The sequence below is a fragment of the Neolamprologus multifasciatus genome, chromosome 17 (assembly GCF_963576455.1).
Source record: "Neolamprologus multifasciatus chromosome 17, fNeoMul1.2, whole genome shotgun sequence".
Classification (NCBI taxonomy): domain Eukaryota; kingdom Metazoa; phylum Chordata; class Actinopteri; order Cichliformes; family Cichlidae; genus Neolamprologus; species Neolamprologus multifasciatus.
Genome location: NC_140455.1, coordinates 30,713,875 through 30,741,008, shown reverse-complemented (window position 1 = coordinate 30,741,008; position 27,134 = coordinate 30,713,875). Strand labels below are relative to the sequence as shown.

General features: G+C 40.9%; 1 protein-coding gene across 1 annotated transcript in view; it reads right to left on the bottom strand.

Moving 5' to 3' along the window:
- prickle1b (prickle homolog 1b) overlaps positions 1-24,709 on the bottom strand; it is a 76,678-nt gene extending 51,969 nt beyond the window's left edge. Inside the window, exon 1 of the mRNA XM_085139028.1 lies at positions 24,651-24,709. The gene's annotated coding sequence lies outside the window, so the exon portion shown is untranslated. The remainder of the gene's footprint in view (positions 1-24,650) is intronic.
- Positions 24,710-27,134: the final 2,425 nt, after the last annotated feature.

Sequence of the window (27,134 nt, the reverse complement as noted above, 5' to 3'; positions counted from 1 at the left end):
CATGACTTCCACTTGTGTCGCTGTGTGACAGCTGGATAGAAGCAGGCTAATGTCAAATCAAACCTGTGTTTCATAACCTAAGTTTGTTTAATGCTGAGTCGTAAAAGGTTACAAGAGACCGATGTGTGTGTTATCTGGCACGATGTAGCAGAAACATATATGAAGATCAACTGAATGTCTAGCAAGCAAAGTGGCAGAAGTATAATAAAGCAAGGCGGCATACAGTAATAACAAAACAGGCACTCCCAACAGTTTCAGCTGAAGAGGGGGTCTGAAATACGCTAGCTTGATTAACCTCGTTTGCTTGACTAACCACAAGTGTGTGCATGCGCATGCATCCGTACACGCTTTCTCTCGTGTGCAGGGTGATTGCTATTGCATGTGTGTGTGTGTCTGTGTGTAATGATCTGGCTGTTGCAGTGGCATTCATTACAACTGTGCTGGTGGCGTGGCCCCCTGCAGCCCGAAGCTTTAGGTAAATAAAAGCGGTAGGACTAAAAGGGCTGTTTTGCACTCAGAACTTAACAGTCTTTTTTTGAAGTAAGCTGCCCTGATGCGCATGACTTTAACCACACATCCATCACATCAAGCGATGTCAAATTTATTTCTAAAGCATTTTATACATAAACAGGTTAATTACAAGGTGGCCCACAGAGCGAGAGACATCACTCTGTCGCCTGGAGGGAGGGGGGCTGAGTCAGCCAACATTAACCACATTAGGGGAGCTTATGTGAGTACTAAGGCAGGAGTTTGGCAGAGTGGTGAGAAAGTATAGTAACAGGGTGCACAGTGAGCTCATTAATACAAAGAGTTGTTGTACATTGATGGGTGACGCTCTAAATTCAGCAGCATCCCAGGATTAGTCGAGCATTTGTTTTTTTAATCTGTGCATTCAGGATTAATTGTGCCACATGGTCATTATGTGGATTTACTGTCCATTGAGTGATTATTTGGAGACACAAAGGCTCAGGTTTGTTATGATCTCATTATTCCTATGACGACCAAAAGTGTTTACAGTTTTCCCATTACAAATATAGATCACTACTGCATGCAATGCATTTTGTTAGTGAAAAAAAAATATGCAGTTCCCTTACAAAATAAGATTGCCTTTTTACATGCACTTTAATAACATGGTTATTACTTTATTTCTGTGAGAACCTGATTTCTTAAATAAATAACCTAGTAAATTAGAGTAAAGGATTAGGCTAAACCGCGGATTATCTGACAGCATAACCTGATTTTCTTGCTGTGTTTACGCTTACCTGGGATTCTATAGGGGGGTTAAACCAATGTGTATGAGCATGACAAGAAATTGTTAAAGGAGGAGTATATATTGTTTTGTACCTGACCACTTTCATTTTCAATTTTTGCTTGTTAAACCACTTTACACTGACTTATGAATCAAACATACAAAAGGCACCTAACTCGAGGGACACACCACTCGAGAACTTAACAAGAAATAAATTTAAATTTTTATCTTTAGAGACGTTTTTACTAGCAGCCTGTCGCAAAGACATCTATGGAAAAAAGGTAGATAACAGTTTGAAAGGCATAATTTTTGGTTCATAAGATTTTTGCAAGACTGAGATTTTTCCCAAAAAGCTATTAGCCACAAACTTGGAATATCCTAGCATAGTGTGCAGTTTGTCCTTTAAATAATAGGAGGAATTGGGACAAGTGGAGGACAAAAGAAGTGACAGGTCTAGAAACTATCCATCTTAGAAAATAGAAATAAAAAACAACAGCAAAGGTCTAACAGAGGACCTACAACATCCATCTGACCCTCACTTGATCCATCTACTGTTCATTGAAGCCTCATCAAAAATGGTCTCAAGAAGCTACTGCTAAGCAAGGGAAACTGTACAACATGGCTGAGGTATGCCAAATTACACAAGAACTAGACTGAAAATCAGTGGCAGCGTTGTGTTGAATCCAAATTTTAAAATTTTGTTCAAATTGTAACCAGTATGTACAGAGGAGGTACTACAGTGAGTGTCAACAACTATCTATAAAATATAGTCGAGGCTCTGTCACAATTTGAAGCTTCATTTTAGGCATTGGTGTTTAAGGTTATAAAAGTCAGCAGATGTTGCAGACACAGAAAAAAAGGGGGTTACTACATTCAAATAGCTCCTAAAAGTTCTTGGATCTAAATGTGGAGCTTGATGTCAAGCCATAGTCTTTCTCCAGCTTTTATCAGGTTTTTTTTTTTTTTGTTGTTTTTTTTACCAACTTAAACTATAAACTCTTAATCATGTTTGTAACGACCATTTCAGAAATTGTGCCATACTTGAAGGGGTGTTTTCTTTTTTAGTTTGGAGGACCTACAAATCATAAATGCGTTATTATTTTTCCAACAAGCCCCAAGTTGCATGCAAAGTCTTTATAGTGGACTGAAATATTCACATGTAGAATTTATGATTAAGTACGCTCCATTGTGTCTCAGCATTAAATGAATTCATGCAGTTGTGTCCTTGTCCACATTATCACCATGAGATTAATAAGGCCCGTCAATCAACTTAGCAATATTCAGACTCAGAATGATGGCGACGGAATTATACACACACACACACACACACACACACACACACACACACACACACACACACACACACACACACACACACACACACACACACACACACACACACACACACACACACCACATTAACCCCATCCTTCTGGACTGCTGCCCTGCAGAAATAAGTTATTAGTAGTAATTATTAATAGGTCTCTGCAGACCTGTGGACAATAATATCTTGCTGTGCCCAGTAGCTGCTATTATAACAGCCAGGCGATCACATCTTGGTTTGGCAGAACGTCAATATCACGCCACAGTGTTTGCATTCCCAGCTCGCCGGCTTCAATAATTCGGGAGTCACGCTGAGTTTGTTGACATTTATTCCTTTCTTGACTTAGCTGTGTGTCTGCACGGAAAGGAGATAATGTGGAGAAATATTGTAGGTGGCATTACGTTTAAAATCAGTATGCATCCATAAAAATGTCTTGAGATTCATCTAATGTAAGTTATTGGGGTTTTTTTTTTTCTTTTTTTTTTTTGTGTCCCGTTTGGATCTTTAGCCATCAGAATTGTTGTCTTAAGGCCAAGAAAGATGCCAAGCAGATTTATTTTACCAAGTGGATCATCATGGCCTTGCCATATTGGTCCATTTGATTGACCTTTATTATAATTATGTATTTATTTTATTTTCGGTTGCTACAAATGGGACAGACATGACTGGATAGGACAGGGAGAAAGAATGAAAGAAAGAGAGGGAGAGAAAGAAAACCAGAGGGGAGAAGAGACGGTGAGAAAGGGGGGAAGAAAGAAAGAAAAACAAACAAAACACCTGGATCACCTGTATGGAGAGAAAAAAAAACAGAAGAGAAAGCAAACAAAAAAAGAGCAACATAATAAAAACAGCACCATCACAATAAACTAGCTAGCAGTAGATAACAGTAGATACTAAATATTAAACGATATTGTGCAGCACGCAAGATAGACAACGCACAATGTGCTTTGAGGCAGCAGCCAAGAAAGGTGTAGTCCGCATCTGTGAACACCCGTGTGTACACCTATGTGCATACCTGTGTGGATCAGCATGCTTGTATTCCAAAGGTTTCTCCATGTAACGATCTGCTAGGCAGTGTGGGGAGCCATAGCCCCGTCCCCCAGGGCATGAAGCAGGTATGGAGGAGATCCAGGCCCCAGACATCCAGAGGCCCCAGAGTACAAGGACCCGAGGAGGACCACCAAAAGGGGGGAGAACCGTGCCATCCTCCTGGGAAGAGCTGAGTAGAGCCCCAAACGAGAGGTCACCCAGCAGCTACAGAGCAGAGGCCAGAGGGGGTTGCAGTGGCGTGCCCGCGGGCTCTGCCGGCACCCAGCTGTGCCAGAGAGGACCGAGCTTCAGGCCCAGAGGCCAGAGGCCTGAGGGCATCCCATCCCCTGGAAGGGGCCCAGCCGGGCCACAGGCGCCAGGCCCCGCCAATCGGCCACCAGGAGTGAGCCGGTACATACATGAGCGCCCAGCCCCAGTCGACAAGGACCACCAACACATCAACGTCTGAGGGCATCAGCCACCGGCAGGGAGTGTGGTGCATCTCAGGCCCTCTTTACTTTGGAGGGCCTGAGATGTACGCAGAGAGGTTGAGTCTGAGACCCAACCTGACATATAGACACAGACGAACAGGCGCATGCGGACACAAACGTGCATTCCCACCCCATATACACAACCAAATACTCGGCACTCACCCAACGTGTAGACAGACACAAATAGACACTGCACAGACAGTCGCACTCCCCAAACATACTCTATATCCCAGGTCCAGGTACCCCCGCCCCCAGAGGGGCAAGCCGCACCTAAACCCAGGAGATGTAACCCTTCTCTCTGGGGTGGAGGCAAGTTATTGTTTTAATACATCTGTTTGATAACCCATTAAAACATCCTAACTGCATGATGGTATGCTAATTATGAGAGGCTTTTTAAATCTTTTCTGTGTCTAATTCCTTAGACACAGACTCAAACACCTTATAGGATACACATGAGGTTCCACACCTGTTTCTATATCTACAGCTGCGTCTGTTTGTCCAATATCAATGTGCAGCTGAATGCAAATACACCTCTGGTTTACACCCATGCTCGACCTTAAATGGAAGGCTGAGCTCCTATAGTTTAAAATCTTCTCTTTCAGCTGTGCCCTTTATGTTTGACTCCAGCGAGATTTTCACATTATACTGTAAGACATGATGAGACAGACAGACATCTGCGCCTGAACTCTGGATGACTTATCATCCTCGAGCAAAAGCCCATCACTTTCTGCTTGTAACTGTCAGCTTGTCATCTGCACCTGTAGCTATGATAGTTTTTACAGATTTCACCGTAGGTGTCGTGGTATTTTAAAGATTTAATAGGGATTATATCCAATGACATAGGCATTGTTATCATTGTGAAATGCAGGAAACGGTTCACATTCTAGTTTCATATGCACATTTCATTGCTTCATAAGCTTTGTTACTGGGACAGGTTTAAATAGATGCACCTCAGGACAGAAAACACTTTATCAGAGCTGAATAATAAATTCCGAGTTTAGCGAGTATGACCTCTTTTCTTTGAAGACATATCCTGCATTAGGATAATGCACTGACTCCTCTGACCACGGTGTCCTTTGTACAAATCACTTTTGACAGGGTTGACCAGCCTCCTCCTCGTGGATTACTCATCTCATTACCATGTCCTGTTTGGTAACTCTTCAAATGTGAGCAAGCCAGGCAAAAAATAACCTGGTCCTTCTTACTGGAATGAATGTTACCTGAATTATTCCAAATTAAAGTTCGGAATCAGGCCTAGAAGTGGCACGATCACCAGTTCGCATGTAAAAAGAATCTATTACTCGAAGCACAGCAGAAGTATTACACAGTCATGACATCAACACATAGAGAACCCAGCTGAGAGTATCCAATCAAGATCATCAAGGTAATGAGTCCTCAGGTTTCACACGTCACCGTGGGGAGTGATCAATTATGTGTGTAACAACATGCGTTGGCATGTTATTGACACTACACTAGCATGACACGGGTGGAACAGGCCCGCGGCGGGGATGAGAGGCGCAAGCAATTACAGATTTATGCAAACCACAGCCACACAAGCCCTGCACACACTCATGCTTGTGCAATACTCCGATGTTGCACAGCTCATTCCTAAACAGGAATAAAAATTAGTCAAAAAGCAGAGAAGCTGCATGTACATGTTAAACATAAGAACTTTATTATCCTTAAATCATTTACTGTATCACCCTCAAAGTGACATATACCATAATCTTTTTATCATAGTGAGCGCGTATGCCATTTAAGAAGTAGGTTGTTATAGCAAGTGATCATGATCATGCTGGATGGAGACACCAATGTTTTTAAAGATTAGTGTTTATTCACCTTAAGCATTGTGTACTGTTGATACATCATTCTTGGAATACTGAAAATAATAATCTTATCTTAATACCGTTGTGATAGATAGCAGTTTTTGCTGAAGCAGATTATGAATGTTTCCACATAGCTGCTTTGATTTGATTTGGGTGGGTTGTTAATCACCTTTTTTAGGCTACGGCTAAAGAGACACCTAAACACCTCGTTACTAGCAGACTGATAAACTGCTAAACGCAAAAGGGTGAAGCTGATATAATGATGAAAAGGAAGTTCCATGAACTTAATACCCATTTCCTTTTTACATGCAAAGACAAGATTCCCTAAGGGTCTCTGGAGGTTTGCTGTCAGACTTACCGGAAACAATAGCGGGTCAGAAGTCAGTTCACAGACCTGTGTCTCCTGCAAAACAGCTTCAACTCAACGTGAAATAAAGGACAAGTATGTAATATGTGCCTTAAAATATTCCTAAGAAATTATGTCTATGTTTTAATGATGCAGATTCCCCGGGATGAATTATCTTAGTCATATCAAGCTAAGAAGATGGATGAATATAATGACTTCTCCACATCCTACTTAAGCAGCAGCCTTGTCTACTTTTTCCATCTCATTATCACAAATAATGCGCAAACAAAATACACAGACAGGGAGCAAGTAATCACCCAGCCCCTCCGTATACTGATATGACATTATTGTACTGCACAGTTACTGGGAAGAGCCCTGAAACGGTAACATTTCTATCCTCTCACCGACAGGCACCTTTAGATATATATTGTTTGTTCCCGCAAAGGAATCAAATATAGACTGACTAGATGTTCTGTACCTATGCAGAAGGTCTGTATCTAGGCTACCCTTCTCCAGGCCAGTATAATTATTTGTTCTCAACCTAATAATATGCAGACTTAACCTCAGTTTGACCCCAGATGAAACCCATCCCCCTTATGTGTATGTCCAAGCAAAAACAATAGACAAGGTCTGGAAGTGCTCTCTCTCCTTGTTTACATCCTCCCAAAGTAACGTAACAGATGATATCTCATTATCAAAACACATCATGTCATAAAGCTGCTGTCAGAGTTTTGACACATCAAGTCCTGGCGCATGAAAGTGTTAAGAAACCACATCAACGTTTCAATTAAAGTAAATAAAGACCACAAAAAGCCCAAATAAAGCGCATTTAGGTCATTGTATAGTAGAGAGCTTTAGTGGATTTGCAGCCTAAATTTAAGTATGATACAAAAGGTTTTTAGTTTTATGAAAGTTATATACAGGCCATCCTGAAAAAACAGATAATGAAGCAAATGACAGTTTATCTTCAACCAAGCAGCTGAAAGATAAAAATTGCACTTTTCCGAATCAGCAATCCCCAACTTTACCTGTTCTGAAAACATTTTCACACAGACTGCAACCCTAAATGTTCCGGGCCAAACCTGACAGAGGTCCATATTTGATTAGGCATTCATCTGTGTTTAACCTGCTAGCTTACTACTACCACCAACTCCACATGACGCTGGGTTGTGCTGACGTTTGAATAACACAGCTAATAGTTTTTGCCTTCATTTGTGCCTCTCCCCCTCCATGCTTTACCCAAGAAGTTTCCTCACCTAACCGTAGTATTACAAGCTGGCTACTCAAGTACAATTGTACTGTTGGCTACTACCAAGTTCTCTATTCAGATGCTGTTCTTATTTGCTCTAAATGAATGCTCTGTATTAGACACATAGAGGACTTGATAGAAATGTTGACCTGCTTTCCAAGTGGCGCATATTTCTTTAATGTGTTTCTGCAAGACTCCCTCGGGACTGTAGATTAATGAGGAGAGCGCCCGAGTTGGAGAGGTTTTGGTGACAGGGCTCTCTATCTTTGTCTCTCTCTTCTCGACCCCCTGGAGTCTCACAAAACTGAGAAGGGCCCCAGTTGGAAGCAGGACCGCTGCTGGAAGCCATACTGCACTCATGACACAAACATGCACACACTCTTTTTCTCTGTCGGACACGAAGTACACTTAAAACAAGCGTATAAAACCTTTTAATTGCACGCTTTTTTTTTGTTTACAGCAGGGGTAATGTTTGAGTATTTCTGTATGGCATGGAAGTTTTTGTGGACAGCTAGGGGATAAATTACAGAGAGAGAGGAGGATATAACAGGAGAAAGCAAAGAAAGAGCAAAAGCAGGAGAGAAGCAAGACGGCGATCTCTTGCATTTACATTCATGATCAGCCGAGTAAACACTAAGACCCAGTTTTGTGCGTTGCATGTGTTTTTCTTGTCAGTCGTTATTTGTTACAAGCACAGGAAAGACGCACAGGACTGATTTCATTTGGACTATTAGGCCACTTTGTTTTGGCTATTGCTCAATGCTCTGCCTGCTGCAGAAATCAATTACATGTGTGGAACATTTGTAGTCCAATCTCCCAATGATTCACAATACAAATTGGGAATGTGGAGCTTTAATTGAGCCCAGGGCTGTTTAAGCATTTATAATTCGCTGGTAAAGGGACGAATCAAACACTCCACAACAAACACATGCAAGCCATCATTGCATTTGTATATTCAGTTGTTTAGAGTGGTTTATATAACATAGTTGTAGCCAAGTTCAATGAAATTGGAAACTACTGTATACAATATACACAATATTAAATGTTGTATGTCTTCATATACATACAGTTATTCATTACAACAAATCACAGCAGTAGCAACAGACAAAGAAACAGAAGCTTTCCCAGTGCTGATTGAGGTTACAAGTTTACATATGCATGAACAGGTAAATATGAATATGAATCTACGAATCCTGTGCGTGTGTGTGTGCATGTGCTATAGTGTGAGTGCATGGACACAGAGAGAGGTTGTTCGCAGGCCCCTGTCCCTCCCCATTCCTCTACAAGCCCATATGTGTTTTATTAGCAGGCAGGCCCATCGGACTGTAAATTCCAACGGCGGGATGGCCTGAGGATACGCACGGCCCGAGGTTGAGAAAGATGACAGGCATGGGAGGAATAACTTCCCTTCTTGTCTGGCCTCCATTTTTTCTGTCTTTTTAAGTGTCTGTCTTTTGAATGCACTCCAACAAATTCTTTCTGTTCCATCTTATACTTTCCTCACACTGTCTTTTGTTTCTGCAGCTCTACCTTTCTCTCTCGTTCCTCTTCCCTCCATCTGATTTCCTCCCCCTACTTACTTTGTTTCTCTGTTAGTGCGACTCCACTGATTGTTCTGTGACTCCAAAACCACAGCATTCCCACAACAGCAAACACTTATAAGACAAGAGCTGCGGCTTAAACAATGGTTTCCGTTTGCCCCGGGACAAAATAACTCACTCTCTTCCGCCTCCAAACACACAAAACCCTCTCTCTCTCTCTCTCTCTCGCTCTCTCTCTCACACACACACACACACACAGATAAAGCAGAAACATGCGCACACTCCCACACAAACACTTAGACACTGATACTCACGCCCCAGTATCTATCATTACAATTTATGTTAGCTCTCCAATTCTCCAGCCCTTTCCCTCTCCATCAATATGACAATCACAATTAGAGCATGACACGGCAGGTCGTGACCTGCACCCCTCTGATGCCCCCTGAACCCTTACACCCTCATCACAGTGATAGACAGACACACACACACACACACACACACACACACACACTGTTGGGTGCAACAGCAGGCTTTTACTTTTATAGTAGAAAAGAAAAGAAAAGTGCAAGTGATTGAGGTTTAGCCTATAATCAGCATTTCCTCATCCTCTAAAAAAAAGCAAAGCCTAACCTAAAGGGAAAGTTAGAGTTTAACATAGGGATTAAACTTGATGCCGTTTTCCACTACACATTTTCTCCTATCAAAAGACCCAAAGATGGCTTGTGTGTTGGCATACTATACACATAACCAATGTGTCCAAAAACCTTTCTTTAGCCTTTTTAAACATCTAGCACACTGATATGAAAAGTTGCATTCAGTTGGAGTCGTACTTCTGTAAACAATTTGCTTGCCCTGAGGGAAGCTTTGCTAGTTTATTCACCAGCCACTGCTGTTAGGTAAGTGTAGCTTTTAATTATTGTCACATGCTGCAGTGCAACTAAGAAATAATCCATCAACAACTGTATGAACCTGATTAAAATCTGTTTCAATATCTATATTATATATATTATCCTGATAACGCTGTAAGACCTGCTAGGAAAGCCGTTCTTCTACTCCACCAGGCATAACAAGATATTTTAAAAAAGGATATTTATTTATTTTTAGAAGCTTAGCATAAAGATATGCTAAGCTTGGTTTCTGTGCTAATGAAAACCCACAGAAACCAAGATTGACCACTGATCTTTCTTGCTATGGCTGGTGCAGAAGAACAGCTTTCCCACCAGGTAATTATCAAGATGATTCGCAGCAGTAGACCCACAACACCCTGCGCACAAAAGGACCATCAAAACTTCTTCTGGAAACCCAAGGTCAAATCGCCACAGGCTAGCAACAAGGACGCTTGACTATGCTTTGATGACTGCTTACCTATTGTCCTGAAGAAAGTGCTAAGAAACAGCTCAGATGCGACATATTTTGTCATCTCGTCTATGTGGAAGGGGAAAGCCAATTTGGAGACATGCCTAAAAGAACCACTGTTCCAGACAAAGCAAAAAACAAGAGGGAAATCCTACAGCTGGCCAAAGAATGTTGGCTTCTGAGGAAGTCACGGAGGAAAGCCAAGGGGGAAAAAAGGCTTAGGAACCTGGGAAAGATCAGTGAAAGGCTTTAGCACCTCAAGATAACTGAAAGATCAAGAAGTGCAGAGAGCGAGGGGAAGGTTTTTCCATGCCATACCAAGGCCATGCAGCTAGAGTTGGAGTGTTACACTAAAGACCAGCTGTGAAGTAGTTCAAATGCAAGACCGCTTCAATAACCAGGCAGTTCCCAGTCCACCTGAGTTTGATACCACTCCTTCAAAGTGGAGGTCAAACAGATAATAGAATGAGCAAGAGCATCATCGGAACCTGGATCTATCAGTGTACCCTTCAAGCTGCACAACTGATCATGAAAGTTTATGAGAGGTGTTTGGAAAAATCGTTCTCACTTGAGGTTTCCCAAAACTTTAACCAGTTCAGAGGCATTGCTCTGTTGAATGTGGAGGGAAAGATCTTCTCTCAACCGAACCATTTAAATCCTGGCAAATAACTACTTCAATACTAGTTGTGAGCAGGCAGGTGTCCCAGGGTTCCCTATACTCCACAATGATGTAGGAGCACATCCAGATAGCCAAATGCAGCAAGTAACAAGTACTGCTCTCTTTATGGCCAGATTATCCTGATAGGTACAAGACAGACTGTGAGAGAGGGTAGATCCCTGCCAGACCAACAACTCCCAGCCATCTGTTGCTACATGGATTATTTTACCACTTTTCTCTAGACACAAGCTTGTACTTCTAGATTGGTTAAAAGTCTGGAGGAGCATCTATCACGGGCCTAGAAGGAAATCAAGCCTGCCAAGTCCAGCAACTTGTCAGTCAGGAAACTGCAAAGGAACAATAAACACCTTCTACTCAACAGACTCCCCCTCTTGGTTGAAGGACTCCTGAGAAGACTTGATAGGCTTTCCAGTGCTGGCTTCTCTATTTACTCCATGTCCACTGCAGTTACAGCCCAACATCAGGATGGTCTGCAGAAGATTGACCAGTGCTTCCTTCCAGGGAAATTCAAGGTTGGTGAGTGTTACTAGTCCATATAATACCTACAGTCCATATTATATCGATACCTAATGTGACCTCTGAAACTAAGCGACATCACATTATCAACAGTCTTAAAACTGGAAGCAAAAGCTAACCATTTCCTTTGAAAATGGATAGGTCTCACTTGCTGTCTTTGTATCACAGCACTGTTTGTCAGAGACATCTTGCAATTTCCATCCCTGGGTTACAAAAAGGAAAAAGGGTAAGACTTAGTCGAGCTGAGAAAATCACTAGATCTGGCGAATTAAATTGCCAGCCCTCAAGTTGTTACAGGAAATAAATGACATGTGACTTATCTCCTGTACTTATTTCATGCAGTACACCATTTTTTTTTTTACATAGAATAAATTAGATTTTAAAAAGCTACGAGATGTTGCCTTTTAAATGACATCTTGTGCATTATTTTTGGGATTACAATATTTTTTCAACAAATTTACTTTTCATTTTCTTTGGGTTGTGTTTTCTCAATAGGTGAAAATTCTATTAATAAAATAAACTTAATAAAAAGGTGGATGTTAAATGAACTCTACACTAGACTGATCACTGGAGACCTGATGAGATACCTGGTGGACCTGAATGCAAGATACTAGAAGGCAGAATAAAAGTCCAAAATTGTACAACTTTACAACCAGAGATGAGCAGTAGATGTACGCGAAACCATAAAGTCCAGGAAACAATCCAGCAGCCGTCAAAGAGAGGTAGGAAAAAATCCACACGGAATACTAAAAATGGCTGGAATGTTTCACAACAAAAAGCATATGAATACAAGATAATTTATCAAGGTGTAAGGGAAAAACTGTAATGTATAGACTGAGGAGACTGAATTGAAATTGGTAACACTAACGAGCACAGGGCATCTGAGGAAGGAAGGAAAACTGATAGGAAAACCAAAAAGACAGGAAGTGCAAATACAGCAGGAAGTAGCTTTAATAATTGTTTCGTTTAATATCTAAAGTGGCAAAAAAATTCACTGAGATGAGAAAATGAGAAAAAGTGTTAAATCCAAACAAGGACATAAAAAGGAAAAAGAATAGCAAAGATTTAACACACAAGTTCGCAGTCTTCATTAAGATATTCATTATTATACTTTTTCAAAGCGATTAATGACATTAAGCTGAAATAAGAAGAATCCTGACACTGTTCAGTTTTATCGCTTGTTACGTGGAAGTCAACTGGAAAAGAGTCAGGAGGTAAAAACTTCTTTAGAGGAGTTTATGAGTGGTGACGCCATTGTTCTGTGCAGTTTAATTACCTCTCTGCCAGCAGGTCTGGTTCCCATTATGTCTGCTAGCAGCCAGCTCTCCTCTGCTTTGCTCTCCTTCCCGCTGCCTTGTCCTCAGCTGGCATCTTTTTCACCACAAAATATACTCATCTCAACATGTATTGCACTCTAGCATTCAAACTTTCAGTGCTGGTTTCACTAGAACAATTGGAAATGTTTGCCGGCAGCGCTACCCGGTTGCATTTCTGTTCAGTTAAAGCCAGTTATCACGAGTTTTCTAATTCTACATGTGGTGTACTAATGTAAAATGTCAGTCACAATGGGATACTTGCATCGTGCTGCGCTATAAAAAAAACTATTAATCAGAACCAGGATGCAGGCTCATGAGGGTTTTTCCATATGACAAACTTGGCACTGGAAAAGGTGTTGCATACCTTAATAATATGCTTGAAGCTCAAAGTTTTGACAGTGTACTGGCTCTGAGCCAAGAGATGTTATGATGGAGAGTGTTTGGCTCTAGCAGACAGGCTTGTCACTGCTTTCCCCTGCTGAAGACAGGATGTGGACACAGTGTCTTAGCTTACCACTGAGCTAAGGAGAAGCAGGATTCAGGAGACAGATGCCCTCTCTACCTTTGAGATCAGACTTATAGCTACTTTTTAAATAAAGCTTGTAGTTATGGCTGAATCAGGTAACCCCGAGTCCTCCCTTAGTTTTCCTGCAGTATGTTCAGGCTGCTGGAGGCCCTTCCCATGCATTTCACTACTATTGCATGCTGTTAAATTGTGTTTTCCTTCTCCCACAGTGTCCGTTTTATGCCGTCTCTCTGTGATCTCTTCCCATTACGCTCTTCTCAGTATAGCCGCTAAACATTCAGTGTGTTGGTATAACAGCAGACAACATAGTTTGATTACAGTTTGTGAAATAAAATTCTATCATCTGTGGGGTTTTTTAGTGTTTCAACCCTGAAAAAGTGACAAAGACTGCTCAAGGTAAGAAGAGGCGGTTGGTTAAGGTGAGGAAAATGGTTCAGATCGCATTCCAGAACTAATGTTTGTATACTTTTGCTTTTACTCGCTGTTTCGTTTCTAAAACTACTACGAGTATTGTTAAGCACCAAAGTTTAGGCAACAGGAAAGATTGCATTTGGGGTTACAATACTAAAGTTTAAAGTAGATTTTAAGGTGTTTTTGTCTATCATTGTCCATCATTGGACAGTTTTGACAAAAAAAAAAAAAGTTGTGCAATCATAAACTTGGTAAGAAAAACATTCATTTCAGAATTGTGTGTGTGTGTGTGTTAAAATAAATACACTACATGGACACAAATATTAGGCCACACTTCTTAATCTTTGAATTCAGGTGTTTTCAGTCTGATTGTTTCAGGTAAAATAAATTTAAAAAAATCAAGCATCTAGCCATGAGGTCTGCCTTTACAAACATTTGTATAAGAATTGCTAGCATTGCAACAAGCTAGTGTGTGAAGTTTTTTTCCTTCCTTGATATTCCACAATTAACCGCGAGTGGTATTAATGCAAAGTGGAAGCACTTAGAAGCCACAGCAACTCATCTATGAAGTGGGTGACCACAAAAGGTTAGAGTGGGCTTTGAATAGTGTGCTAAAATTGGACAATGAAAGATAACACTGAGAGAAAAATCAGAAAATCTCTTTTTGAACTTCAAGGAAACATTTAAACTGTGGTCACTTATGCACACGACAGTAGCTGCATGCAAAATTCCTTTCTAATCTTTGTGCTTGCAGTCAGATTACAGCTCGCGGCTGCACACTCACCCACTCAAATGCAAATTAGTGTTTCCACTGGCGCTAAAGTATTGTGTGCTATATTGCAAATAAAATTTAAATGACATCAATTAAGCATCTTGTTCCCACGGATGTTTACCCACGACATCTAGAGCTGCTCCACTCAGAAGTGCCTCCCATCTCGCCCATAACCTCCCATCTCATTACCTACACGGCTTTAGGGTGAAGAGGATGTGGTCTGCTTAGGTAGGATTTGCTAATGTTTTCCCCCCAACACAATGTGCAGACTCCAGCTGTGGGTACAGACCCACAAGTTCATGTACTTCTAGGTGTACCTACACACAATTATCCAGTGCCGCTCAGGCACTGCATACCAGGCGCTGACCTCAGAATTACCTGTGAAAGATTTTAAGAAATGAGGGGAAAAAAAGTGAGATAATTAAACGCAGATTAAAATCCAGAGATAGAAAGAAAAATGAAGAACGAAGAACGAAGTAGCCTCTCTGTGACACAATCTGTTGATCTATAGCTCAGGTAATCTTGCACATCAAAGTACAATATTTTTCATCTGCGATTGTGTGTTTATCTGAGTGAGTGGGCAGCTATTAGTTGCCATACCTTTGCATTTCAGCGTGATTAGAGTGAAGACAGTGGGCAGTATGTGGGCAGAAACAAGGATATAACTCACATCAATGGTGAAGCCTGCTCCTACAGTTGGATTCACACTGTGAGCTGGGGTATCACAGGGCATTTCCTGCTGCTCTCTCAGCTGCATCGAGAGTGGGAGACCGACACTCAGTTCAACGCATTAAGGATGTATAAAGAATTAAAGCGGAGGAGATGACAGAAGAAAGAAGAAGGACTGAAGTAAGAGCGTAGGATGTGACGAATGGCACAGAGAAATAAGGAGCCTGGTGTGGGAAAAAAGGGAGAGAAGGACACAGATATGATTAGTGCTCAGCCTGGGCTCTTTGTAACTCGTCCAAAGCTTCTCCTTATCTGGGCTGTTGCTGCATTCCAGACAAATGCAGCCCTATGTCTCCTATCTCCGTGTTTAAGATGCTACTAATGTAGCCATTATGTCTGTGATTTGTTGATAGGGAATGTCCAGCAACTCTCTTTTCAGTTAATTACAGGCTCGCTAACCTCAGTCAGGTCAGTGTGACTCAGCTGCCTTGTCAAACAATGTATCTGGGGAAAGTTAGTTTGCACTGAATGACAAAAAAAAGTTTCTTCCGCTCTTATTTATTGTCACATACTTCAGGAAATGGAGCTGGTCTCAATAGTACAAAATAAAGGAAATTCACAAATAAATGTTTAGTTTGTTAGAGCTAACAACATAACACTGAACTGCTGTAAATGCCCCAAATGTAAACTATTAGCAGCAGTCTGAGTCAGTGAGGATATTGCTTGAGAAAGGTCATACCTACAAAGAGCTATAGAGCTAAGTGGGAAACATTGCCTGTGTGCAAGACTGCAAATGCATTCAAGAGCTCATCGTTCCTTCCCAAGAGGTGAAATAAAGCCGTGGGCAGAAGGACCAGTTTGACCCTACACTGAATAATTGTGAGAGTGAGAAATGTCTGGTTTGTTACTTGGGATGTAGAAGATGGAGGGAGGGAGACTAAGGGAGAGCCAGAAAGGGGAGGCAAACAAAGTATCTATCATATAAAAGGTTAATGTTAAAGGGAGAAACAGAGAGAGAGAGAAAAAAAGAGAGACAGAGGGAGAGATAATGAAATAATGCTGATGGGCTCGAAGTCGGCAGGTAGAACTGATGCTATCTCGCCGGCAAGCTCGACACTAAATCACTCACACTGACTCAGAAATGCCCAAGGAGATTGGCCGTTCAACAAATGCTAACTCTTTAATCTCAGAGTGCGTGCATGGTACAAATATGTACAGTCTGAGAAATTAGACATGTTGAAAAATTCAAGCTACATTTGATTAGTGCTGTGTAAAATGATCCCTGGGCTACTATAACTGTTAAAATCAGCTGCAGTTTTATAGTTGGATCCATTTTAGCAGTTATCATCCAAAATAGAAATTATGCAGTTGCTTGTCTCGCTCACATTTCTTCGTAATTCACATTGTACTGTAATGTGTGACATATGGAAACCAAGTGATATGTTTTCTTTTGGTTGTATGGCTGAATATTGTAAGAGGAGCAGCGGTTCTTGCGAATTTTGGAGGGACGATTGGCACCTTGCTGTGGCATGAGCTCATTGGTCCTTCCAATGATGTATTGATTTTGACTCCTATCCATCCTTGGTTACGCCCAATGAAAACCTCGGCATCTTCAGCTCTGCTTCTGCAATCCTTCTGTCAAAAATCTCTGCCGACACTCATCCACCCACTCAACCCCACCCTGCATTGTCTTCTTCGCTACCTTTCACTACCTCTACACCTTACATGTTCACCTTTCCACCTGTTTCCCTCTTATTCACGCACATGTTCTGTCTTCCACTTCTACTGACTTTCACCCTTCTTCTCCACAGTGCATACTGCTGCCTACTCTTACTCCAGATCACCATGTCATCTGCAAAGTCATCATAGCCATCATACACCTCATCTGTCCTGTCCATCACCACTGCAAACCACCAAATCTCCTTATCTTCGTTCCTCAGTCCAGAGGATACACCAAACACCTTATTGGCAGTTTCCCCTCACCACTTCAGTTGTACTTTCCCACTCATCTGGTAACACTTCACTACCACCCAAAGCCTGTCTCAACTCCTCCCTGCAACATTCTTCCTTCCTCAGCATCTGCCATTTAATCCTTGCCTCTGCCTTCACTTGCTCCCCCTTCTTGATTTTCAAAATTAGCCTAAAGACTACTATTCAATGCTGCCAAGTTATATTCTCCCCTGCCACCACCTTGCAGTCTCCTATCTCTTTTAGCATAGTCAACCCCTCTGCAGTTTCCTCCGTTCTTATGTCACCCCATGTTCTTCACTCTTAAAATATGTGTGTTCACAACAGCCATTCCCACCCTTTTTGTAAAATCTAGTAGTAGAGCTTAACAACACAACTACCCAACACCTGCTCGTCACCTCTGTTTCCTTCATCTATATTGAAGCTTTCTCCAATCACCACTCCAGATACTCTCTACCAATTCAACCACTACCATTTCTAACTTGCGTCAGAATTCCTCTCTCTCTTCTAGCTGACATCCAATGTTCAGCATCAGTTGTGCAGTGTCCAGCTTTAAACTTAGGATCCTCTCTCAGACTCTCTTTACCTCCACAACACCATCCACATAATTTTTCTTTAAGATTGCCTCTAGTTCAGCGGTCCCCAACCCCCGGGCCACGGAGCGGTACTGGTTTGTGAGTCATTTGGTAACGGGCCACGAGAGCTGAGGCTCAAGTGTACAATTTATGGTTTTCAGGGTTTTTATAGTTATTTTTTGCGTGTGTTTTTATCGTTAACTCGGTTTCCCGTGTGTTATGAATAAATCTTCTTTTTTGGTACCAGTAGTGGTTTTATTTTGTTGCATTTACCCGCAGCACCTTAAAGGCCGGTCTGTGAAAATATTGTTGGACATAAACCAGTCCATGGCGCAAAAAAGGTTGAGGACCGCTGCTCTAGTTCATTTCTCTTTGGTAAAACAGTTTAAATCTACCTTCAGTGCTTCTGAGCTTGCTTCCATTCCACGTGGTCACCTGTATAAAGAGTACACCACCATCTTTCCATCATATCACATATCCATCTCTCTCTCCCTTTACCAGTCAAAGTCCCTGGATTTAAGGTCTCTACTCTCACCTCCACACTCCTGTTAACTTGACCCCAATCAATCCAATACGTAACTCTGAGTCTTTATGATCTGCAAAGATTTTATGACAAACGCCCTTTCTGATATCATGTTTGCTATTTATCCAAGCTTGGGACTGGTAGTATGAGTACACTGGGTTGTGGCTCTGCAATTGCTGGATTAGAAAGGTTCTAACATAAACAAGACAACCCTCGAGTTGTTATAATATTAAATAATTAGCAAAAAAGCAAAGCACAGATTTCTTGTAGGATCTTTTAGCGAAAATAACAATGAACCACATTGCAAGCTATTTTATTTTACCAAAAGGAACCAACACCGCGAACACACACAGGTCAAGAAATGAATTTTGGGAAATTAGCTGAGTTGAAGGGTAGCAGAGATTTAACTGTGCACAACTTTATGCCTAATACAATTTAAATGTGTGGGCTAAATACAAATTTAGCCCCTGCACTGCTGCCACAGAAGGTGAAATTAGCTCATTTGTACTCTGTCTGAAATAATACCAGACATAGCTTTAAAGGTGTTATGTGCTATAAATGACTCTCAACCAAAACACATGTTGACTTTAACAGAAACGTTTTTGAAGTCTGAGTTCGAGCACACTGCATTTAAGATACTGATTTAATAGAGTTTAATCTCCCAGACGTAGAAATTAAAAATTAACCTGACATTTGCCTTCAACAAACAAAATCAGATTAAATGAGAAGCATCCAAGTTTGAAAATCAGATTCTTTTCTGAAAGGAAGACGTCACAGAAAGTTTAGTTTGCGCATTTCCATTACTTCTGATGAATTTGTTTGTCGTCCACACGTTGGCTGAGTTGAAGTGGGAAGTGAATGGACTTTCTCTGACTTGATAATGGTGTTGCTTGCAGTGTGAACACCGAGTTCAGCCTTGCGTCCACCAGCCGCCTCTTTTTTTAGTCTGCAGTGTTAAACAGATGCTCGTGGGATGTGTAAACTCTGTTGTTGCAAAGTGACTACTGGAAATCTGCTTGTTATGTATTATACATGACCTACTTTTACACATTCTTACTGATAAATGAATGTCCAAAGTGTTATAGAAGAGAAGAAAAATATGATTGTGTAAGTTTTATCCTAAAACGTGATTCTGGCACATCAGCTGGGTGACCAAAGTGTATGTTTTTTCAAGAGCCATGACTCGCAGGAAAGAGTTGGGAAAATGCTTCTTGCCTTAGCCCAGACCTCTCGCTGGTTTTCTGAGTAAGTGTGGAAAAGCTCATTGCACAACACTTTGGTGAGCAGTAATTCTTCCTTTTAGTCAGCAGTGCACATTAAATTTCAGAAGCTTTTGAGCAAAATGTATTAAAAGGGTGAGAATGATATTTTAGAGCAAAAGAGTAAGAAAAAAACAGATGAGGTAGAAAGAAAAGATTTGAGTGGAAAAAACAGAAAATAAGAGCTTTTTATGGCTTTGATTTAAGAGGTGGTTATCCATCCAATGGAAGGAGGATGTAGTTTTTATATGACAGAGCAGTAAAAGGGAGCTGGATACATAGGAGCACTTTAAATGAATAAAGAGATCCTTGGTAGAGAGTACAAAAGATGAGCTTAATTCCACCGAGGACACAAATCTGCTGGATTATGAAGACAGGTTTTACTGTAATCAGATCAGCGTTGTCAAGCTCTTGCATGTTGTTATACATGTTTTTTATTATGCAGTGTAATTAAACAAACTGAATTACGAATTACTTGGCTTTGCCTTCTAACAACAGCTCATCAAATCTATCAACAAAGGCTGTTGCGTACAAAAAAACCCCTTTTGTCTGGAGCTAATGAGCCAGCAAACTGAACACCATGAACCATAAACACTGCAAACACATATAAAGTGATAGTGGTACAACAAAAAAATGCAGCATCTGATCTGGCAGCAGGCACGTAACGGGGCTGGGTAAGACAGACTAAAATGCCAGCAGCATCTTCGGTGTGTTATTTTATAGCTACATCATTCATCTTCCTACTCACACAACTATGCACCATTTGTCATCTGTTATGTTGGAGGATGTCATAAATCTGACCACTGAGAAGTGTGTGGGTTTACAAACGTGTGTGTGTGTGTTTGCGTCTCTGCTGTGAATGATAAAACAGACATTATCTCCAGTGTTCTGAGATCCTGTTTTCTCCTGTTTGATTGGCTCGATCAGTTGTTTTTGTTATAGCCGAACCTTAATCAAACAGGATTGTGCTTTGTACATTGAAACACAGTTTTATTTTAATGAAGCAGAAGCCCATAATTGTTTTAAGAAGCACATGAGATTTCTGGCTATGTTGAGACAGTTAATTATGAAGATCAAGAGGGTTTTTAAGGAATAAAGATGGGTTTGGTTGGAATGGACTAGTTTTGTTGAAAATGAGCAACAACCACAGTTTGTATAAAAATGGATGTAACAACCATGATGTCACTCACTGATTTGAGCACTATTTTTCTGAAATCTCATGTATAGCATTATGGCCGGTACCATTTTGGTTTCTCTTAAGGCAGACATGTTAAACTAAATGGTACAAAATGTACTTACTAGGCAAAAGGACAACAAATTTTTCGTTTTCTAGTGCAATCAGTTTCACCTTCTAAAGGCCAAGTGATCACCTTAACCCTCATCCTAACTCTAACCCTTAAATTATACTAGAAAATATGTAATTTGTTGCCTATTACCATTTCTCCAAATGTGTAGAGCTCAGAGGGCTTAAAAATTAAAAGTTACACCTTATCACTGTGGCTTTTGACGCTACAACTTTTACTTTGAAAGCAAATGTTTCCAGTTTGTGTCACACTTTCCCAAGTTTCACTACTGCTCAGTTAGTGGTTTGCATGTAGTTGCAGACAAGTCGGGACCTTCCATGCCAACCACCGGCAGCTGCAGCAATCTGCTGGTGACCAAACCGAAAACAAGATTTTTGGTGGAGCACCCTGTTTGGAACAAATTTTACCCGGAAGCAGTCAGGAACCTCCACCAAACACTTGGCAACCTGTAAGGGAATGTACATTTTTCCCTAGAAACAAGAGTCCCAGAAGATCTCTAGGCCTGTATGCCAATCAAGTTGGACAGCCCCCTTATAGATTGGGCTCTAAAGGGATTTGCCCAATTTTTTTTTAGCCAGCCTCAAATGCCCAATTGTGGAACTGCAGTTTTTAAACACTTTTTTAAAATGGTTTATTTTAAAGAACATTGCACCTTTGAAAGAAAAGCTCTCTTTCTTTCTATCAGAGCTGTGTGTGAGTTAAAGGCTATGAGGGAGAGGTGGGAACTATTTATCAAAGCCCTAACAGAGAGAGAGATAACTAATCACGCTCAACACCTGTCAATCTAACATGCATGTCCTTGGAGTTTGGGACATACTTAGAGTGTCTCTGAGTACTAAGAGAGTGCCCGTGTGAGCACGGGAAGAATATGCAAACTCCACGTAGAAAGGCCCCAGCAAGCCAGAACATTCAAATCCAGAATCTTCTTTTAACAGTGCTAACGACTGTGCCAGCACCTTAAATCACTGCCCCCCCCCTTCCCTTTTTTAAAAAAAATGGCTATTTTACTTTCTCACCACTTGCCGTTCTAAATGCTCCTTTGTTTCCTAACCTAGAAACAACTTACTTTAAACCAAGCTTCTTAAAAAGAAAAAGAAAAGAAAAAAAAGATGATTACGACTGGTATGGCAGGAATGTCACACATCACACACATAGACCCAGCAGCTGTCATGGCGACCCCACTCTGGAAGTTGTGCCTAGTTGACAAGTGGATTATCAGACCTTAAGGTAGAACAACATAAGGCACAGATATACCTTTTCTTTTTTTTTCTTTTTTTTTTTTTTAAAAAAGCTGAATAAATTCATTAAAATCAAAGCAAAACCCAGCCAGCCACTCCTCTAGATAGTACCTGGTTACTATTTCACTTTTTCTGTGCTTGTTGGGTGAGTGTTACATCCCATACCTAAAACTTCAGAGACCTCCACATCAAATGAAAAATGAAGACCAACAGAGTCTTTATTGAAGACAAATAGTATACTCTCTGTTCATCCCCAACCCTTTATACACTTAATATAGGCCTAAATCTCAGCCATTATATTTGACTGCATGAGGAGCTTCAGTTTTGGCTCCATTTTCAGATGCTCTTCGTCTGAGTGCAATTGTGGTAGATATAGTGTAGCAGATCAGTCGATCTTGGAATCAGCTGGGGGAAATGTCATAAAATCTACTTAGCAGCCCAGCTCCCTTCTGATGAAGTGCATATAGCCTCATGCATCGAGTTAATGTGAATTCATGGTGCACGATCCCATGGCATTATGATTAGTACTTTAAGAACATGGGACAAAGGGCCAATGGCTGCTCAGTAGAACTACAGGAGGACAGCAAAGCGATATAAAAAAAAAATACAGATGTGCAGTAAATACAGAGAGGTTAATTCTAAAAAGCAGCGAGGAAGGGATGTCGCATAAAAGAGCGAAAACAAAGGACAAAGGAGCCGGAAAAAGAATTAAGTGACATGATTTCAGAGGGACGGTCTCAGACTACAGTAGGATGTCAAACTGCAACTGAAGCCACAATGTGACATTTAGATGAGACCATGAAAATGTTTTTCTCATTCAATGCAGCCTTTATCCAAATTGCCCATCTCTTTTTCCACTGCTGACAAATGACTTAATGTTTTTCACATTAGATGCCTTCCTTTAAGCTTGGGGAGCATCATCTGTGCTACAATATTTCCATTTCTGCCATATTGATTCTGAGTTTAGCGACTGTACAAAGGCTGCATCTAACCAATACCAATTACAGCTTCATAAGATTAACACAGAGGTTTAAATGTGGTCATCACATTTAGCTGTTTAATGATCAGCTGTCAAAAACTAAACAGTAAGCAAACTAAGAATCAAACTGAAAACAACTAGCCAAAAAGTGCACCATGCCAGGAAGTTAGCTCGGCTATTCAAGCCTGGAGTGTCTTGAATCGCCATTTGAAGCTAGCTCCAAAAGTTCAGTTCTCATATGAGTCATTCTTGCTAAAGACACAGTTCAAAATAGGAAGAAATATTAGGGGGAAAAGAGATTCTCACTGTGATCTGACAGATGGAAACATGCAAGTAGCCAAGGGCAAGTCTGCTTTATTGTTCACTGCCTGCCCCTACTTTTCAGGCAAAAAGGCGAAAGGTTTTGATAACTTTTTGCGTGCATTTGCATCCTTAAAAAACAAAAATAACAAGAAAAAAACTATTAAACATTACTTGAAATGTAACAGAAAAATGAAAAAGGAAAAAAAAAATAAATCAAAAGTTCATCAGAAATTGCCAAAAGCTCTTTACCACTTTGGAAAAAAGTAACCCTAACACAGCAAACAAGAGAGATATTAAATCCAGGGATTTGGGATTATATCCATGGCTTCAATTTATCAGCGCAAAACTAAACTTGGCCGACCTTTCACCAAGAGTCAATGTTTAATGGAGGGCAATATGACATAAAACACCATGCAGTTCCTCAGGGATTTTACTTAAGTATTGTGTTAATTGTTTTTAGCCATTTTTATTCATAGTACCTCATTTCCATAAGTCCAAATGTAATTGGACAAACTAACAATTTTAAATATAAAGTTTGTTTTAATTTTTCAGCTGAAATTCTTTTGGTGTCAATGGCTGCCTTTAGTTGCTGCTTGTATGTGGGTCTCTCTGTCTTCAGTTTGTCTCCCATAACTGAAAAGCACGCTCTACTGGTCTGAGATCAGGTCAACAGTTGTTGAAGAATATTATATTTCATCAGGCAGATAGCTGCCCCTTGCTGAGCCTGATTCTCCTGGAGGTTTCTTCCTGTTAAAAGAGACTTTTTCCTTCCCACTGTTGCTTTTGTTGTTCTTTCTCAAAGGGGGAGTTAGATTGTTGGGGTTTTCTCCAGAATAGTGTAGGGTTTACAGTGTAACACACCTTGAGACAACTGTTGCCTCAAAATAATTTCATTATGGTTTTATTCTCCCAATAATAATTTACTGGAACTTTAATCTTTAAATTTAAAGAGTGGTTTTCACCTTCTTGTAAATCCTCTGTGTTGACATTTGATGGTGATTCTCCTCAAGAGCGTTGCTGATTTTGTTAGATGTGAAGGAGTTTTCCTTAACCATGGAAATATATCTTTATCGTGGCATTCTTTATTAAAAAGAAGTTACCATATTTTTTGGCCATCTCTCTGATAGTTTTACTTTTTCAGCCTGACAATGTCATGGTCCCAGGCTGGTCAGAGTTTATTTATGTTGTTGATTTTGCTTACCTGCTGTTTCCTGGAGACAATTGGCAGGTCCCCTGTGGTTAGGTGGAGTCCACTGTTTTTTGTGCGTCAGCTGACACACCTGTTATTAATCTGTGCATCAACCAGCTGGTATTTAAGGATGAGCTCAGTCTTCCAGTTGTACTTTTTTTTGTGCCACCCAAGACGTCCTCTATTAAGTGCATCATGACTTTGTAGGATATATATGGTCTGTAATTATAATATTACACAGACACACCAAGAAAAGGTTAAAGTCATTTCTTAATTTTTCACCATCATTTTCTATATGCTGACAGCTGAGGTGTTTAAAAAAAAGAAAATGTACTTTTTCATATCCTAAAGAATTATAACCATCAATGTTTGAACTATCATTAAAATATTAAGTTAATTTGTCTGCCTTTGAAACAACGTTCAGCACCTCATTGTCATGGCAGATTTATGACGGTGAAGAAAAATTTTTTCTGGTTAACCTGTAAGTGGGAGTGAAAAAGCTGTGCTGTCATTTATCTGCAGGTCATATTCTCTCAGACAAATATACACATTTGGGCCTCCTTTAGAGAGATTGACCCCCCCTCTCCAGTCTGTCTGTCAGAGAGGAATGAGTTTAGATTAATGAGAGAGGAAGAGAAAGTCACATTAAGAGTATATGTCATTATATTCTTACAGGAGCCGCAGAAGACAAAGAGAGAAGAAACAGTAGAAGGCCTAAATAAGCTGAGACTGAAACAGCCTCTCGGCATTGCTTAAACATCTATCAAGACGGCAACATATGATTCACAGTATTGCCAAGAATTTCTCCTACTTAAAACAAAGCCCCTAACAGCTGCCCAGGAAAGACACTGACAGCAAGGCGAGCCAAAACCAGCCTCACTACATCTCGTGTGTGTGTGTGTGTGTGTGTGTGTGTGTGTGTGTGTGTGTGTGTGTGTGTGTGTGAGAGAGAGAGAGAGAGAGAACTAAATGCAAGGTCGCAGACAGAAATGGGTCAGAGCAAAAAAAATAATGAGTGGCAGCAGATAACATCTGTACCGACAAGATACGGTGCAAACAAACTGCGCATCCTGCAGTGGTTTACACCTAAAATGAAGGCAGTGCAAAAGGTGACGAACATCACAACAAAACTATGTGCTGAGATCAGGAAGTTCCACAAACCCAGAAATTTTAAAAACCAAATACATGATTTGAATTCAGATGATTTCTCCTTAAATGTAGCCTTCTTGGTCAGTGCAGCGACACTTTAACCAGTGCTGCAACTTTTTGATTGCACCACGTAAGTCCTATTGTGTGTTTGCGGCATTCCTCCAGTGTGTCCAAATGGCAATCCCGGTTAAGCTGGGCAATTTTTTTTTTTCAGTCGCGTTATTCAGCTCCTGCTCAAACTGTACAATTGAGGCTATGTCCACACTAACCCGGATAGATTTGAAAACGGCGTTTTTGTCTAAAAGTGCTCCGCGTCCACAGTTTTCAGTCGTTTTCACAGAGTTGTCCGTCCACATTGAAACAGCCAAAAACGCTTACGTTCCAGTACTGCGCATGCGTGAAACTCAAGACGATTTGACCTGCCTCGTTTCTGTCTGCCGTTTATTTACTTTCCGGCTCATTGAAATGTCGCGGCAAAATGTCGACTGCATCACATGACTAAAATGTGTCATTGTTTTCAAAAAGTCTCAGTTTTTACTGTCCACACTGTGACGCGAAAGCACCGTTTTCAAATGTATTCGTTTTCGAGAGTGTTTTCAAAACGCTGCGTTTTCAAAACGCTGCGTTTTCCTTGAGCGAAAACGCCGTCTCAGTCTGGACGGGAGACCAAAACGGAGAGAAAAAAATGCGTATTCAAACGAAAACACATTAGTGTGGACGTAGCCTGAATCACAGGGGTGAGAAGTCCGTAGGTCATGATGCATGGTCTCACACTATACGGCGCGATGCTCTGATGCGACCATAGTGCTCACACTGTGCGTCCATAACATGAAGCTTGTAACACAAAATCTGTCTCACGCTCTCTTTCTCTCTTCCTCTCTGTCTTTCACTCTCTCACACACACACACACACACACACACACACACACACACACACACACACACACACACACACACACACACCACCACCACCATCAACTTTGCTTAACTGCTAATGAAAAACATTGACCAGGCGGCTGCAATTGAGCAGCAATGTCCATCCAACTCTTTTCACGGTTGGTGGGGTCGTGATAATTTTGCGAGGCCACATCGAAAAGGCTCGGATGAGCTTGCCAACGCACTACAAGTTGTGCCTCCATCGCTTGTGTCCAGATCACATGCTGCACTGCCGTGCTACTCCGTTTTTCTACTTCAATTTCTGTTTGCGTGTGCGCAGTGTGAGAGGCTGCGTTGACACCCTTACGTGGGGTGACAGGATTTCAAACAGGTTTGATTTTCTTGCAACCAATTGATGATCAGGAGCTGGTCGTGAGGTGTTAATCGCTTCTCGTTATGCCATGTATACTAC